Genomic DNA, 16211 nt, shown 5'->3' on the forward strand with positions numbered 1-16211 from the left:
TCGTCGCCTGAACGTGGGGTTGAGAGTCGTTTTATCCGTTGTGAAAAATGAGAAAGTGGAAACGGATTTGACATCCAACGGCCGGGTGATATGACTGGTTGAGGAAAAGATTTCGTTTATGGGAAAAACGATTCACTTGTTTTTACCCAAAAAAGGAACCTGACAAAGGAAAGTTATTTGAAAAGGGCCAAGAATGTTATGTGCGACCAAATGAATGTTTTTTTTTTTTGAAGAATGTTTTTATTAAAGTTCGTTAAATAGCACACAACATTATTCAAGTCGTTTATGAAGTTATGATTGCAGAATTATTTATTGCAACTGTGGCTTGGTTCAGGTGACTCCGGTAGTATGTAGTATGACTGCGGTAGCATTTGCTAAAAGAACACTTGATCAAAAAGATTAGAAATAAAAGAAATAAAAGACCCAAAGAATACATTGATCATAAGTGATTACGGTATACTAGGTATACTGAAAATATGAGAAATATATTATTCTAGAACCACGGTGAAGAGAGTGCTTCAAGAGTTTTTAATTTGAAAAGAAAAGAAGCAATTCCTTCACACTTGGAGACCAGATATGATCTGTGGTAGCTATCAATTCAAGAAGAATTGTGGGTCTGGGTTCATCATTCCTAGCATTTCCAGAAAGCCATTTAATTTTGTAGCATCAAGTGCCTTAGCAAAAACATCAGCTATTTCTTCGTGAGTAGGCACAAAAATGAGTTCGATGTTACCTTTGAGGATGTGGTCCTTGATGAAGTGATATCGTAGTTCGATGTGCTTCGTCTTAAAATGGTGAATAGGATTATGAGAAATCGCTATAGCACTCTCTGAATCACAGTAAATTGGCACCCGCAACATTCTGTAACCGTAGTCCATAAGTTGAATCTTCATCCAAAGAACTTCGAAACAACAACTGGTTGCGGTCACATATACCGCCTCTGCGGTAAACAAAGAAACATAATTTTGCTTCCTTGAAGACCAGCTGACTAGTCTTCCTCCTAAGAATAGGCATCCACCCGAAGTACGTTTACGATCTAATCTGCATCATGCATGATCCACATCTGTGAACTCTTGAAGGCTGAAGTCACTGCCCGCAGGGTACCAGAGGCCTAACTCTTTACTTCCTTTTAGATATCTGAGAATTTGATTGACTGCGGTCAAGTAAGATACTTTAGGGTCAACTTAGTACCAAGCACATAAGCCTATTGCAAAGACAATATCCAGTCAACTTGTGGTGGGATACATCAACAATCCAATCATTCCTCGGTAGGTTTTGTGGTCAACTGACTCTCCGGTAGGATCAACTGAAATTTTGTATCCAAAGGCCATTGGGACCTTGGATGAGGAACAATTGTCCATTGAGAATTTTTTTCAGGAACTCAGTGGTATATTTTTCTTGATGAATGAATAAGAAAGAAGTTGATCTCTCTATTCATGCTCATTTGAAATTTACTTGCATGAGCTTTGCAAAGTCATTCAGCACCCCATGATCTGTTGATCCAAAAATGATATCATCCACATATATTTGGACGAGCATCAAGTGATTACTATTTTCCATTATAATAACGTGGGATCAATCACACCTCTTTTGTATCCCGACGTGACAAGAAACTCAGAGAGAGTCTCATACCACGCCCTTTGTGCTTACTTCAGACTGTATACTGCTTTCTCCAGCTTGTAGTAATGGTTTGGAAATTCTAGACTCTCAAATCCTGGAGGTTGGTGCAGGTAAACTTCTTCCTTCAGTTCTCCATTCAGAAAGGCATTTTTTACATCCATTTGATGTACTTTGATGTTCTTGTGTGCCACATACGCTAAGAAAATGCGTATTGTTTCCATTCTAGCTACGGGGGTATATGTTTCATCGTAGTCAACGCCTTCAAGTTGATTGTACCCCTTAGCAACTAGTCGGGATTTGTTTCTCACCACTGCACCGGACTCTTCTAGCTTGTTTTTATATACCCATCTTGTATCGACGATTATGTGGCCTTTTGGCTTCGGTACCAGTTTCCATACTTTATTCCTCTCAAACTCATCTAACTCCTCTTGCATTGCGGTGATCCAGTCGGGCTCCATGAGTGCTTCTTTTATGGTTTGAGGCCCAACTGAGGACATGAAAGTTGCATAATGGAAGTGGGCAGTTAAATCATTAGAGGATCGAGTTTGAATACATGCGGATGGGTTTCCGATGATTTGACCTGGTGAGTGATCCTTCGTCCAAATGTGAAGACAAGGTTGTTGGTGATCTGTGCTTGTGGTAGAGGGAATATCTTCAACGTTAGAGGACTCTGTGGTTGGAGAAGGTAGTTCCCCCTCGACTTGGGAGAAGCCCGTAGAAGTATCTTGGATTGTAGGAATTTGAACTGCAACTCTTGAAGGAGGTTCCCCCTGAATTTAGGATGGGAGTTCCCCCTGAACTGAAGACAGATCCCTTTGAACCAATGACATTGGTTCCACCTGGATTGACGAATGATTGATAGCCCTTGAATCTGATCTTGTGTCAATGTTCTCAACTTCTTCATCCTCAGAGTCTGAAGAAACATTTTATTGGATAGTGACTCTGCGGGTAGAAACCGGAGCTATATCTTCTGGTACTAGAACCTCAATAGTTGTCACTTGAGCCAAAGTTGAACTTTCCCCCTCAACCGGCGAGGTGGAGGTATTGGTTGACAAATCTTCTCACAAGGTTGGACCAGATACCTCAGCATGTTGTTGTTGGGCTACCGGAGACACCGGGATTTCAAAGAGATGAGTTGTCACTACGGGATCAAAAAGATCATCATAGTTGATTTCAACTATGTTCAACAGACCCGAAAAGGTTGGGATATCACTTTCCAGTATAGATTTTGTTTCATTTGATGGAGCAGTGTTGTGGACATAATAGTCATCAAATTTGACATCGAAGCTTTCGACTATCAGTCTTGTACGTCTAATGAGAACCCTATAGGCTACCTTATTAGTTTAGTATCCAAGAAAAATGTCATCATATTATTTCGGTGCAAATTTGTTAAGGTGATCCTCGTTGTTAATCACAAAACATCTACATCCAAAAATATGGAAGAATCGGACATTGGTTTTGCGGTTGTTGACGCCCTCATACGAAGTCTTGTTAAGACGTTTGCAAATGATGCTTCGGTTTTGAACAAAGCATGCAGTCGCCACTACTTCTGCCCAGAAGTAGAGAGGAAGGTTGGAAAAGTTCAACATCGATCTAGCTGCTTCGACTAATGTGTGATTTCTTCGCTCTACTACTCCATTTTGTTGTGGTGTGTAGGGAGCTGAAAAGTTGTGACTAATGACCTTGGAAACCAAGAAACTATTCAATAGTTGATTAGTGAAGTTGGTTCCATTGTCACTTCTAATCCTTTTGACTGGTAGCTTGATTTGGAGCTCTATTTCTTTTATGAAGTTGATCGTGATTTGCGGTGTGTCATATTTGAGCCTCAAGAAGAAGACACAAGTGAAGCGAGTAAAGTTGTCAACTATAACCAGAATGTATTTCTTGTGATGAAGACTGGCTACAGTAGATGGACCGCACAGATCAATATGAAGTAGCTCTAAAGGTTCAACGATTGAAGAATCGAAAATCAAAGGATACAATCACAAGCTGGGCACAACGTATCGTTACTGTACTTCAAGATTAGGAGACCACGAACTAGTTCTTTGGTGACCTGGTTGTTGATGTATCTGAAGTTGAGGTGAGCTAGTTTACAGTTCCATAACCAACTTACTTTGGATACTGCTTTTGATAGGAATCATAACTTCGGTTTTCCAATGATCAGTGAGACATCCAAAGGATACATTGTCCCTTCGGCTTTGGATTTGATCAAACGGGTGTTCCTATCATTTGTCATTATGTTGCAATATTCACTATCAAATTAAACCTGATGACCAGCTTTTGATAGTTGGCCCACACTGATCAAGTTATGCTTGAGACCTTCTACATAAGCAACTCTTTAAATGGAGAAACTTCTCGTGGTCAGTACACAGTGACCCCTGATGATTCCATTTGCATTATTTCCAAACATGACGTGCCCACCATTACAGATTGTCCAGAAGTCGTGAACTAACATTCCGGTCATGTGCAAGGAGCAGGCACTATCAATTAAATACTCCTCTTCTTGTTCCTCCTTGCACATTTCCTGTGAATTAAAGGGTTCGTTTGGGCACCCAAACAAGTTTGGAGCCCGGGGAAACATGAGAAATTTTCTTAATGGATGCATGCACATGGGTTTTAGGAATAATTTGCATTTCAGTTGTTAAACCTAGTCCTGGGTGTTTCACAACTTTTTGAATGTTACGTGGTTGGATTGGGCAACACGTTTTAGCAGATAAAATCTAAAAGAGAGATTTTTCTCGTTTATCTAGACACCGTACTTGGTCAACGGTCCGGAGGATGTGGTTGGAGTCTTGTGACTGGTCCATGGGTGGGATTTAGTTGTGGTGCCCTTGGGACTCGAAAAAGTTTTGGCACGTGACCTACTCCTAGGTTTTGACCTGATGACAGATTGATATGATTTTGAAGGTTCAGGAGTTGGTAAAATACCTTTCCACTTTGGATCATTTAAGGAATATTTTTGAAAAGACGTGACATTCTTTTGGAATTTTATAGGAGTATTCGAAAACATTTTTGTCGATGTACATTTCTTTTTGTTTGATCCTTTGACTACCATAAATTTTGAAAGATTTTGGCAGCAGTGGGTTTTTTGAAGTTCTTTTGATTTGAAATCTTGGCTTGTTTGAAATTTTTGTTTTTGATATCAGTATCCTTCTTTTTACCTCATGAACTGAGTTCCTCTTTAAAAGCCAATTTTGCTTGAGTCTTTGCAGAACCGCAATCAGAAATATTTAACTGCGGTTTCTTGAAAACCTTTGAATGAGTTGAAAAACGAGGACTTGAGTCATCCGAACTAGAAAGTTTAGGACTCTGTGAACATTGGCCAAATTCAAAATTTTCAATTGGTAATTCATGAGAATTGGCTGAATAGTTACTGTGCTTTTGACTGGGGTCTGCGGTCCATTATGGAAGGCAAGGATGGGCAATTTACAATTAACTCTAGTCCTTCCATAATGATTTCTTCATCTACATCTGAAGTGGACTGAGAATCAGGACAAATTGTGCCAATGATGGGTAATTTATCACTTAGATTACCCCAAGATTCGGGAAGAATTTCCTCAATAACACAGTTGATACTTAGATCATGAAGTCTACCGAAATGACATCTTATGTCTTCGGGGAATGTTTTGTCATTGACTGGGTAATGAAACTCACGATCCGGTGGAACATATGGACGGTCAGCATTAAACCGGGGAGTAGAGTTCTCATTGGTTGAGTACCCATTGGACCATCCCTAGTTATAATTGTTGTCTAGGGTCCCATTGTTAACTAAGTTTTCAATTACTTCCGATTCATGAAAAAGCTTTTCTATTACTTGATTCAAATGTATAATTTCTTTATGGGCAAGATCCCGTTGATTTAAAGCAATATCTAACTGAGATTCATTCAACATCCTATCATCATTTTCTAACAACAAATCGTTTTCTAGCAGGGCAACCTTAAGTCTCTTATCCTCAAATCTTCCTCTTACGTGATATAACTCTTGCGACGCTATATTGTTTTCATCTAGTGTTTTGTTCTAGCCTGAAAGGACGACAGCACATGTGTCATTAAGTCTTTCTAATTATGGTTCACAATCATGCATGCTGAAATTATTAGAACGAATCATGATTTTTACCTGCTCAACGATGCTGAGAGTGCCATCTTTGGCCATTTAGCAGTATTTCTTTTGCAAATTCTTTGATCCGTCCTCTTCAACAGTTACAACAACACAGATCTTTCCTTTCCTCTTGTTGTTGTCAAACTCTTCATCTTCATCTCCGGATGACCACACTTGATGATCCCTCCTCACTTGGGCAACATATGTTCTTGCCTTTTCATTTTACTCCATTTCTTGGGTCATTCTAAGGTACAATGCCTTGTCCTTAACCACATTTTCTTTGCAGTCTTTGGCGAAATGATTTTCTTTATGGCACTTGTGGCAGATAATGACTTTATTTTTCTCTTTGGTTGAGGTACCGGAGTCTGATGGTTTGTTGGACTGCGGTGCGTGTTTAGTGTGATGTGCATTCTATGGTTGAGGTGGATGGTGAGGGTTTTAGGGATATCTTGAGTGGTTATGTTATGGGTTGAAGTTGCAGTTAAAAGGTGGTTTGGTAAACTGCTAATTTTTATGAAATGATGGTAGTGGTAGCCTTTTGAATTGTTGGCTAACCAAGGCGATGGCATTTTGAAATTCTTCTTTGTCATCGATTTCAGCATCAACTTCATCTGATTATGGTGGGTTGTCATATAGAAGTTGATAGGATGACTCCATGGGATATGAATATTGTGGAGTTTTGACTAGTGAAGTCAGCATAATCTTTTAGCACAGTTGATTCTTTTGCCTAAAATTCTCCATATAATTTGAACAAGGACATAGTATGAATTTTCCTATCTCCTTGAACAATCATCTTTGTAGTAGACCAATTTCTTCCCAACCCGTTGAGAGACTGTAGGTTTGTTTCATGATTGCTTTAAACTGCACCCGCATTTGATAACTTCGTGATGATGAGATTGAATCGTTTGAACGAATCGTCAAGACTTTCACCGGGAAGAGCTTTCAAGTTGTTAAACTCATTGAGAGATGTGGTGAGTTTCTTATCCTGAGCTTGTTCTAACCCTTGATAGAGGTTCTTAAGCGCATCCCAGATCTCCTTAGTAGATTTGCAATTGATGATGATGTCAAAGTTGTCTGGAGCAACACCGTAAGAGATTTCATAAAAGGTTATGGCATCATTTTCCATTTTGTCAAGATCATCTTTGGTTGGTTGATTCATTGCGGCCGTACCTCCACCTAATCGTGCTCGAGCACCATCTTTTTGAACATGAGTAAGAACAGGGACATGGATTCCTTCTTCCACAGACCTAATCATGCTCTAGCCCCTGTATGTACATAGTGGTTGAAAAGTATTGTTTAATACTCATAAAACAAAAATCGCTCGTAAGTAGTCGCGATAAATATTAGACTAAAATCTAGTGGTAATAGTATTAGGTTTCGTCGAAGGAAATTATATTGTTAGAAGCGAACCGTTGTCCAAGTTGGAATCACCACTTTAACAAGTGAGTGCATAGTTACTTTCATCTTACGCATAGATATAACGTATTTAATATAAATTACGTGCTATGTGTGTTTATTATTTCTGTTCTTGATATATATGTTGGATGAACCGAATATACATGTTTTATTTTATGTAAACTATATATGAATTTTATACCTATAAAAATATTGGGTAAATATTGGTAAATGAATGATGAGGGATGAAAGATGATATAGATGAACATTGGCATCTATGGACTCAGTGCCCAATCGATGAACATTGGCAGCTATGCCACAACTTGTAGATGTTTTTGAACTATGATGTACTTTAAACATCCTAGGAGTTGCGCCTCAAGGATAATATCGGCATCTGCGCCAAATAGAGAACATCATAATCCTAGCAGTTGCGCCTAAAGGATAATATCGGCATGTGCGCCTAATAGAGAACATCATAATCCCGAAAACTGTGCCTAAAGGATAATATCAACAGTTGTGCCTAATAGAGAACATCATAATCCTGGCAGCTGCGCCTAAAGGATAATATCGGCTACTGCGCCTAATAGAGAACGTCATAATCCTGGCAGCTGCGCCTAAACAATAATATTGGCAGTTGTGCCTAATAGATAACATTGGAAGATGTGCCATTTATAGCGATGTACTTCATGCCGATTCCTTAGGAGAATCCTTAGGATTAAATGAGTGAATGATAGATGATTCTTATGGTAGATCCTTAAGAAATAAAGAAGATAATGGGGATGTGTAATTGGGTTAATTGTATGATGATGAAACATAATAACATTATTATTGTGATTTGAAAACCCTATGTACTCACCAGGTTTCCCAACCTGACCCACTCAGTTTATTTGTAACACAGGTGTCGATACGAAGCTACATTACACTGAGAGATTAAAGGATATGTAAATCACTAGTTTATGTGAATGTAAGGTCTGATTGTGCTTATGTTTCTGTATTGACGATGGCATCCCAAAGTTTTAATATAAACAAAATACATTTCTTCGGAGATGTTTTGATAATATATTTATCATGTTTTTCTAGGAACAAATTCCACAATAGTATTCTTTAAAAATGATACTCTGATTTTCAAATAAGCATAGATAAAAAATTTTAAATGACCCTAAATTTGGGGATGTCACAGTTGGTATCAGAGCATTAGTTTAAGCGAACTAGGAATTTGTATGAAATTTCTAGATTTAAACTTAGAATGCTAAGCGATGATTGTGAGGAGTGTGTCTAATATATTTTAGGTAGTACACATTAATAGACACATGCACTAGATTATTTAGGGAAGATGCCTAAAATGATTTTATGTGCTAAATGATTTTTGATGCCTTATATGCTATTATTTGATCGGATCTATAGTCTGTTGCCGACCGGATCTAAGAAACTTTATATACTCAAATTTCTAAACGTTTAATTATGGTATTAGAACTGGCATGTAACTTTTCGGAGTAATAAGGAGGATTACTTGTCTAAACCTTCTCTATCTTAAATTTCTCGTCTTGAACAACTATTACGGTGTATGGAACGTCATGATAATGAGTCATACCAGACTGAGAAAATAGAGGAAATAAGAAAGTTAATGATAGTGAATGATACCTATCGAAAGATATCGTAAGAGAGGTATCTTGCCTTTAGAATGTGTCTAATAAATAATACGTCCAATACGGGAGAAGTACACTTTCAATTAGCAAAAAGAAAGAACTTTTGGTATAATCCATGAATTTATCCCATCGTCTGGTGTCTCGACCACCAACCGAGTTGAAGAAGAATTGATGATTAAAGATACGCATGGAAGGAGTCCTAGTAGAGTCTAGGGAAAATTTTATGATTTTTTGGACACATTTGCATGTGTTAAAATGGTTTTCGTGATAATAACTTGGAGAAATGTGAGACAATACATGGGACGAGTATGAGCAGGTGTGAAAGGTAGTAGAGGCCTACACTACCGGAAGCACATGACTCACGCTTGGAACAGGGAAAGTCAAGAGGTTACCAAGGCGCTAGTAATTGATTTCGTTTTATTCATGTATGTCGTTACCATTGTCTCGGTAATGACTAAGAAGATGATTGTTATTCCGACCCTAGTGGTGATGTCATATCGAGTCCGACTAAGTTGAGTGTGTTACGTGGTTTAGACAACCAAGATCGATGTAGCATCTCACTTAAGGCAAAAGATTGAAATGAAACATAATTGAAGCGATCTGTAGAAGTATTGCGATTGTTGTTAAAGTAAGAAGCTTGTATCTAGAAGTAATGCATGCTAGAATGTGATTATATCACATTAGAACATGAAGGAAGGTGTATTCCAGTCTAGAATTTGACTCTGAGAGACCTGCATTTAAGCATTGCATCATACGACATGAGGTCATTAGAACATAACCCATCGGTCTATCATGATAATTGAAGTAAATAACTTATCTTAAGTTAAGTATGTAAAGAAGAAGAAGGAGTCTCCAATAAGGATTGATTTTGTAACTTGAAGGTTACCATTGAAAGTCCAACATAGTATAAAGAACGGGTGCAAGATCAAGCACCGCCTGCAGTCAAAAAGTTCAAGAGTTAGATACTCATTCGAAGGCGCATAGAAGTTACAATTATTACCGAGGATGAAGAGATAATGTATGGAGTCATTATACAAGCCCCATTTTGTTGATTATTTCGGGACGCAATCATCCTAAGGGGGAGATAACTGTAATGCCTGTAGATTTATGCAAATCAATTTAGAGACAATAAACGTCAAAAATGACTTTTTGATAGAATATTATTTAGAATAAATAATCTTAACCAAGTTATAGTATATGTCATAAGGGTTTCATACATATAAAGAATGCCGAAATCCGAGTTATAACGAAGAAGTTATGGCTCGTCGAAGTTTTACGGCTAAACCGACACGACACCGCCTAACGTAAAAAGTGAATTTTTGATAAATTACTTTTCATCCTTAGTAATCTACACGAAAGTTGTATTATATCTTAAACCGAGAGCGTGCATAAAAATAACGTCCAAATCTAACTTCGTATGAGGAAGTTATGATTTTTCTAAGATTTGGCATAGTAGTATGCAGCCCGGAATTCAAATTTTAGATCGATCGACTTTTAGCCGACACAACCTAAATGAGAACTGAAGATCTCATTATAAGGAGCTCAACGATAAAAATACATTCCAAAATGGAGTCCGTATATAGAAGTTATGAATTTTACACGGTCAGTAAACAATGTAATCTTCTCATACTGTTAAATTTAAAATCGGTCGAGAATTAGTCGATGGAGTCAAAAGGAGTGTTGTAGATCTTGTCAATAACTATGCATGGATATGAAGAATGTTGAAAACAGAGCTTGTATGTGAAAGTTGCGGAATTTAGAAGTCGGGATGGGCTGATGCGAAGTGGGTGACGTGGCGCGATCTGAGCCATTGCTTCCTCCCCAGGCCTTGCCACCAGATGGTGACACCTAGAACCCAAATTGACAAGTTGGAGGCTCAGAACTCGCCGAGTTGAGTCATTTTTCAGCCTATAAATACCATGCGAGGCGCACTCATTTTTCCCACACCTCAACCCTTCTCTCTCTCTCTCTCTCTCTCTAACTTTTCTCTAAACCTCCCCCAACCTCTAGTAACTTCTAAGTGCTAGAGGAAAGCCCCAAAAGTGCCAGAAGGCTCCGAGAAGAAGAGCTTTCGGCTCGGAAGTTCTGCCCCCGCGGATTCCGGTTCTTAGCCATACCTCTCGGTAAATGAGTTATGCTTACCCTACTGCAAGTATAGCTTATGTTTAAGTTCAATATCATTATTATGAACTTATAAACAATAAATATATTATAAAATATAATATACAAAGTGTTATTATAATATCTTCTAACTACTTGCGGTACAAGGAATCTGGTTTGAAGGGCCGCATAGGGTTGTTGGATTTCAGAAGTGCTATAATGCCAAAATGGTTCTGCCCTCCAGTGTTTCATGTCTGGCCCCTGTCTGCACATAGTGGTTGAAAAGTATTGTTTAACACTTATAAAACAAAAATCTATCATAATTAGTCGCGATAAATATTAGAATAAAATACAGTGGTAATAATACTAGGTTTCGTCGAAGTAAATTATATTGTTAGAAGTGAACCACTGTCTAAGTTGGAATCACCACTTTAACAAGTGAGTGCATAGTTACTTTCATCTTACACATAGATATGAAGTATTTAATATAAATTACGTGCTATGTGTATATATTATCTATGTTCTTGACATCTATTTTGGATGAACCGAATATACATGTTTTATTTGATGTAAACTATATATGTATTTTATACCTATAAAAGTATTGGGTAAAGATTGGTAGATGAATGATGAGGGATAAAAGATGATATAGATGAACATTGGCATCTATAGACATAGTGCCCTATAGATGAACATTGGCAGCTATTCCACAACCTATAAATGTTTTTGAACTACGATGTACTCTAAACATCCTAGCAGCTACACCTAAAGAATAATATTGGTAGTTGCGCCTAATAGAGAATATCATAATCCTGGGAGATGTGCCTAAAGGATAATATCGGCATTTGTGCCTAATAGAGAACATCTTAATCCCGGCAGCTGCGCCTAAAGGATAATATCGGCAGCTGTGCCAAATAGAGAACGTCATAATCCTAACAGTTGTGCCTAAATGATAATATTGGCAGTTGTGCCTAATAGATAACATTGGCAGCTCTACCATTGACAACAATGGACTTTGTGTCGATTCCTTTGGAATGAATGAGTGAATGATAGATGATTCTTAGGGTAGATCCTTAAGAAATAAAGAAGATAATGGGGATGGGTAATTGGGTTAATTATGTGATGATGAAACATAATAACTTTATTATTGTGGGTTGAAAACCCTATGTACGCACCAGGTTTCCCAACCTGACCCACTCAGTTTATTTTTATCACATGTGTCGATACAAAGCTACATTACACTGGGATGTTAAAGGAGATGTAAATCACTAGTGTAAATGAATGTAACGTTTGTTTATGCTTATGTTTATGTATTGACGATGACATCCCAAAGTTTTAATATAAACAAAATACATTTCTTCGGAAATGCTTTGATAATATATTTATCATGTTTTTCTAGGAACAAGTTCCACAATATTATTCTTTAAAAAGGATACTCTTATTTTCAAATAAGCATAAATAAAATTTTTAAAATGACCATGAATTTGGGGATGTCACACATGACAATAAAAGATAGAATAATAAATTAATTTAGTAATCTTGATGAAGATCTTAAGCAGGAAGTTTACCACGAATCCTGTAGAAGTCAGAAGATGTTAGTCATAAAATTTTCACCCACAACAATTGTCATTCTAAATATGAGTTTAGAGAACAATTTAGATTTTAAATTTCAGAATACGGGAAAATTTCTAAAAACTATAACATCTTTTGAGGATTCAAGTGTGTATAAGATTAAAAATCTTGTGGCATTAATCTAAATGTTGAATACAAATAATAGTTATTAATTTAGTTTTAAAATTAATTGTATATTCCAAAAGAAAACTTAATTCAAGATTAAGTTCAGGATAAATAAAAGACTATACTGCAAATTTGGTCCCTGTGGTTAGCAAAAAAATATGGATGGAGTCCAAAAAGTTTCCAACTCGCACCACTGGTCCAAAATCATAAACTTTCTGTGGATTTGGTCCCTGGACAATTTGAAATGACTATTTTACCCTTATCATTTGTTTTTTGTATTTTTTCCTATTTATTTTTTTACTTTATTAATTAAAAATTAAAAACAAAAGACCCATACCCCACCCCTACTGTGCCCTACCTTTTTTTCTCTTTCTCTTTCTAACCTAACCCATCTTCGTCTTCAAGATTCTTCAACCATGTTAATCATCAAACACACAAACACAAACATGTGATCTTCCAGTAGTGGTCTGTTTGGTGATCTTCCTAAGCACTTCTTGAACATGCTTCCCTGATTCCAAATCCAATGCATTAGTTGCTTCATCCAGTAAAAACACCTTTGATTTCTTCACTATGCCCTAGTTATCCGTTGTTTCTTTAGCAACTTCTTCAATCTCTGAAATTGAAGAATTAGATTTCTGAATCATATGTTTTCTCGAATAGTTCCAAGAAACAAGGCAGGTTCTTGACCGTCGATATCCCAAAACCACTCCCTCCGAGTCTCTGACGAACGCCACCATGGTTCCACCTTTCACCTTCAAACATAAATCCCTCAAAGTTGCATCTTGTTAGCTTTCAGAATCCTTTCGCGAATCAAAAGTTGACCTCCTGATATCTGAATCCTTTCATGAATTAGAAGCAAGGTTAAAGAATTAAATTTCATACCTAGAACTCTATTGGCATAATATATTCGCACCCTTTCAAAGCTGCACCTTGTTAGGTTTCAAAATCCAAACATGTATGTGTTCATTCGTATGTATGTGTTTTGAATTTGGAAAACCTGATGATGAAGATGACCTATGTTTTTGTTTTGTTCATCTGTATTTGGGTTTTGCAAGTGAAGATGAGAGAGAGTGAGTGAGTGATATATATATATATATATATATATATATATATATATATATATATATATTAGTGGAGAGGGTTGAGTGGGGTAGGATTCATTTTTTATTTTTTTCTAAATATTTAAATATTGAAAATAATAAAGGAAATAAAAAAAATGAAAAGGGTAAAAGAGTCATTTCAAATTGTTTAGGGACCAAATCCACGGAAAGTTTGTGATTTTGGACCAGTGGTGCAAGTCAGAAACTTTTTGGACTTTATCCACACTTTTTTGCTAACCACAAGGACCAAATTTGCATTTTAGTCTAAATAAAACCTAATAAAGTTCTTTAATTTGGACAAATCTTGAAGAGTGTTTTAATACGCATGATCTTTATGCAAATCTTCAAAAGAATCCTAAAATATTCCGGGAACATATTTAAAATTTTGTGGGGATATACTCAAAGTTCCATAGGAATGTATTCAACAATTTGATGTATATATCGGAATCTTGTGAATAACATGAAAATGTTATGCCATTTGAATCATCCATAAAAAGGTCACAAACTTTCAAGATCTAAACTTTATGCACTAAAATGACCAAAAGTTCATAACATCCAAAACTAGCTAGATCTAACAAATGTATCATCAAGATTCAAACTTTATACCTTTAGAAGATAGATCAAGCTGAACAAGGTCCAGATCTACAAGCTCTAATGTAACCAACACTTCTCCAAGAAGTTCCTTCTTCTCTTCTCCAAGGTGCACCATGCATACTCCAAAGCACTAAAAAAACACCTTATTTTAGCTCATAAGGCTCAAACTAGGGTTAGGATGAGAATGGAATGGTTTTGGGGGAGTTAAAGAGCTTAAATAAGGCTCAAAAAAAAAAAAATAGGGTTTGGGCACTGATCACGTATGCCTTGCGTACTCCTGGTACGCCAAGCGTACTCGGGATGCCCTAGTACGCCCAGCGTACTCCCTCCTGTATGCCCAACGTACTCAGCTTAACCCAAAACCATCCAATCTTCAAACGGTCATAACTTATTCGTTTCAATTGTGATTTCGATGATCTTTATATCCACAAAAAGGTATTGAGGAGATCCACAACCCTATCTAATTAAATTTATTTTTTACGCATCAAACTAAAATCCATAATTCATAATAGAGAGTCTGAAGCACCATTTTCTTATTTTATCATTCACTCCAAAGCACAACCCGGACTTTTGGATCACACAGTCTACATTACCCATATCCAAATGGGTTTAAACCTCTCGTTACCAAAGCCCAAAGCCTTATGATACTTGATCATCGGGTCACGGCCCCGAATTATGAAATGACCCGAAACAGGATGTTACATGTTCGAAAAACCATACTTACCATTCTTATATTGCCATACGAATAGGTACACTTGTCTAATTGTGTAGTGATTCTAGTGGATAATAAGTGCAAATTATAAATATAAAATGAGTATAATTAATACACATCACTAAATCCCTAGAATTTCGACATTATCTTATCTTGACCGTTATGCTAGAAATTTGGGGTCTTGTCTTGATCGTTACGCTAGAACTCTGAGATTACCAGGTCTTCTATTGTGTGTTTCTTTAGGAAATAACGATTTGACCTAGTCTTTATTGACATTTTTAGCACCTAAATCATACAGGAAAATAAAAGATAAATAATAAAGTAATTTAGTATACTTCATAATCTTGACCAAGATCATATCCAAGATCTTGATCAAGATCTTATCCAATATCTTGAGTAGCATGTTTACTTCAAACACATAAAAGATGCTAGTCATAAATGTTCACCTATAACAATTGACACTGTGTGGTTCAATTTAAACCAAAATTATTTTATTGTAGCTTGTTCTTCGATTCGTTTTATCTAGTTATTTTAAAATTGTTTGTAGGTTTGTTAAAAGGGATGTGATTTTTCAAATTAAGAAATTGATTCATCAACATAAAATACAACACTCTTGCAGCTATTATATAAAATAGTGAAACATATATTTTATATTTAGGAAATCTCCAAAAATCTCTCAATACTTTGGATCAATTAATGAAATCGTCTCATTTTTTTTCTTTTTGTACAAAAAAGACCTAAAACTGGTAGAAGGTTGCATTCTAAACATTTTTTCTAGGTTCAGCCAGTAACACATTAATTTGAGACTATTTCATAAACTAACCAAAATATTGCAAAAACCTTTATTTTTATTTATATTTTTATTATTTTATTGAAAACTCAAGTAAATATATTATTTTTTAAATTGGTTATTATTAATATTATTAAATATATGCATATATAAATGTATTTTAAATACATATTTATACATATAAAAACGTATTCATACGTAAAAATACTTATAAATATAATAAATACATACGAAAAACATATTTATATATTTTTATAGCTTAAAAACATATTAAAGTTCTTGTTTTATTTAAACATATTTATACGTTGTTGAGAAAGGAATTGGATGATGATAGAAGATATTGATACAACGAACATACCAGACCATGCTTAAGTATGGTGGACCAAGCCATGCTTAAGTATGGTAGACTAGAAATGTA

This window comes from Lactuca serriola, chromosome 6 (assembly GCF_051521515.1).
Source record: "Lactuca serriola cultivar US96UC23 chromosome 6, Lser_US96UC23_V15, whole genome shotgun sequence".
Classification (NCBI taxonomy): domain Eukaryota; kingdom Viridiplantae; phylum Streptophyta; class Magnoliopsida; order Asterales; family Asteraceae; genus Lactuca; species Lactuca serriola.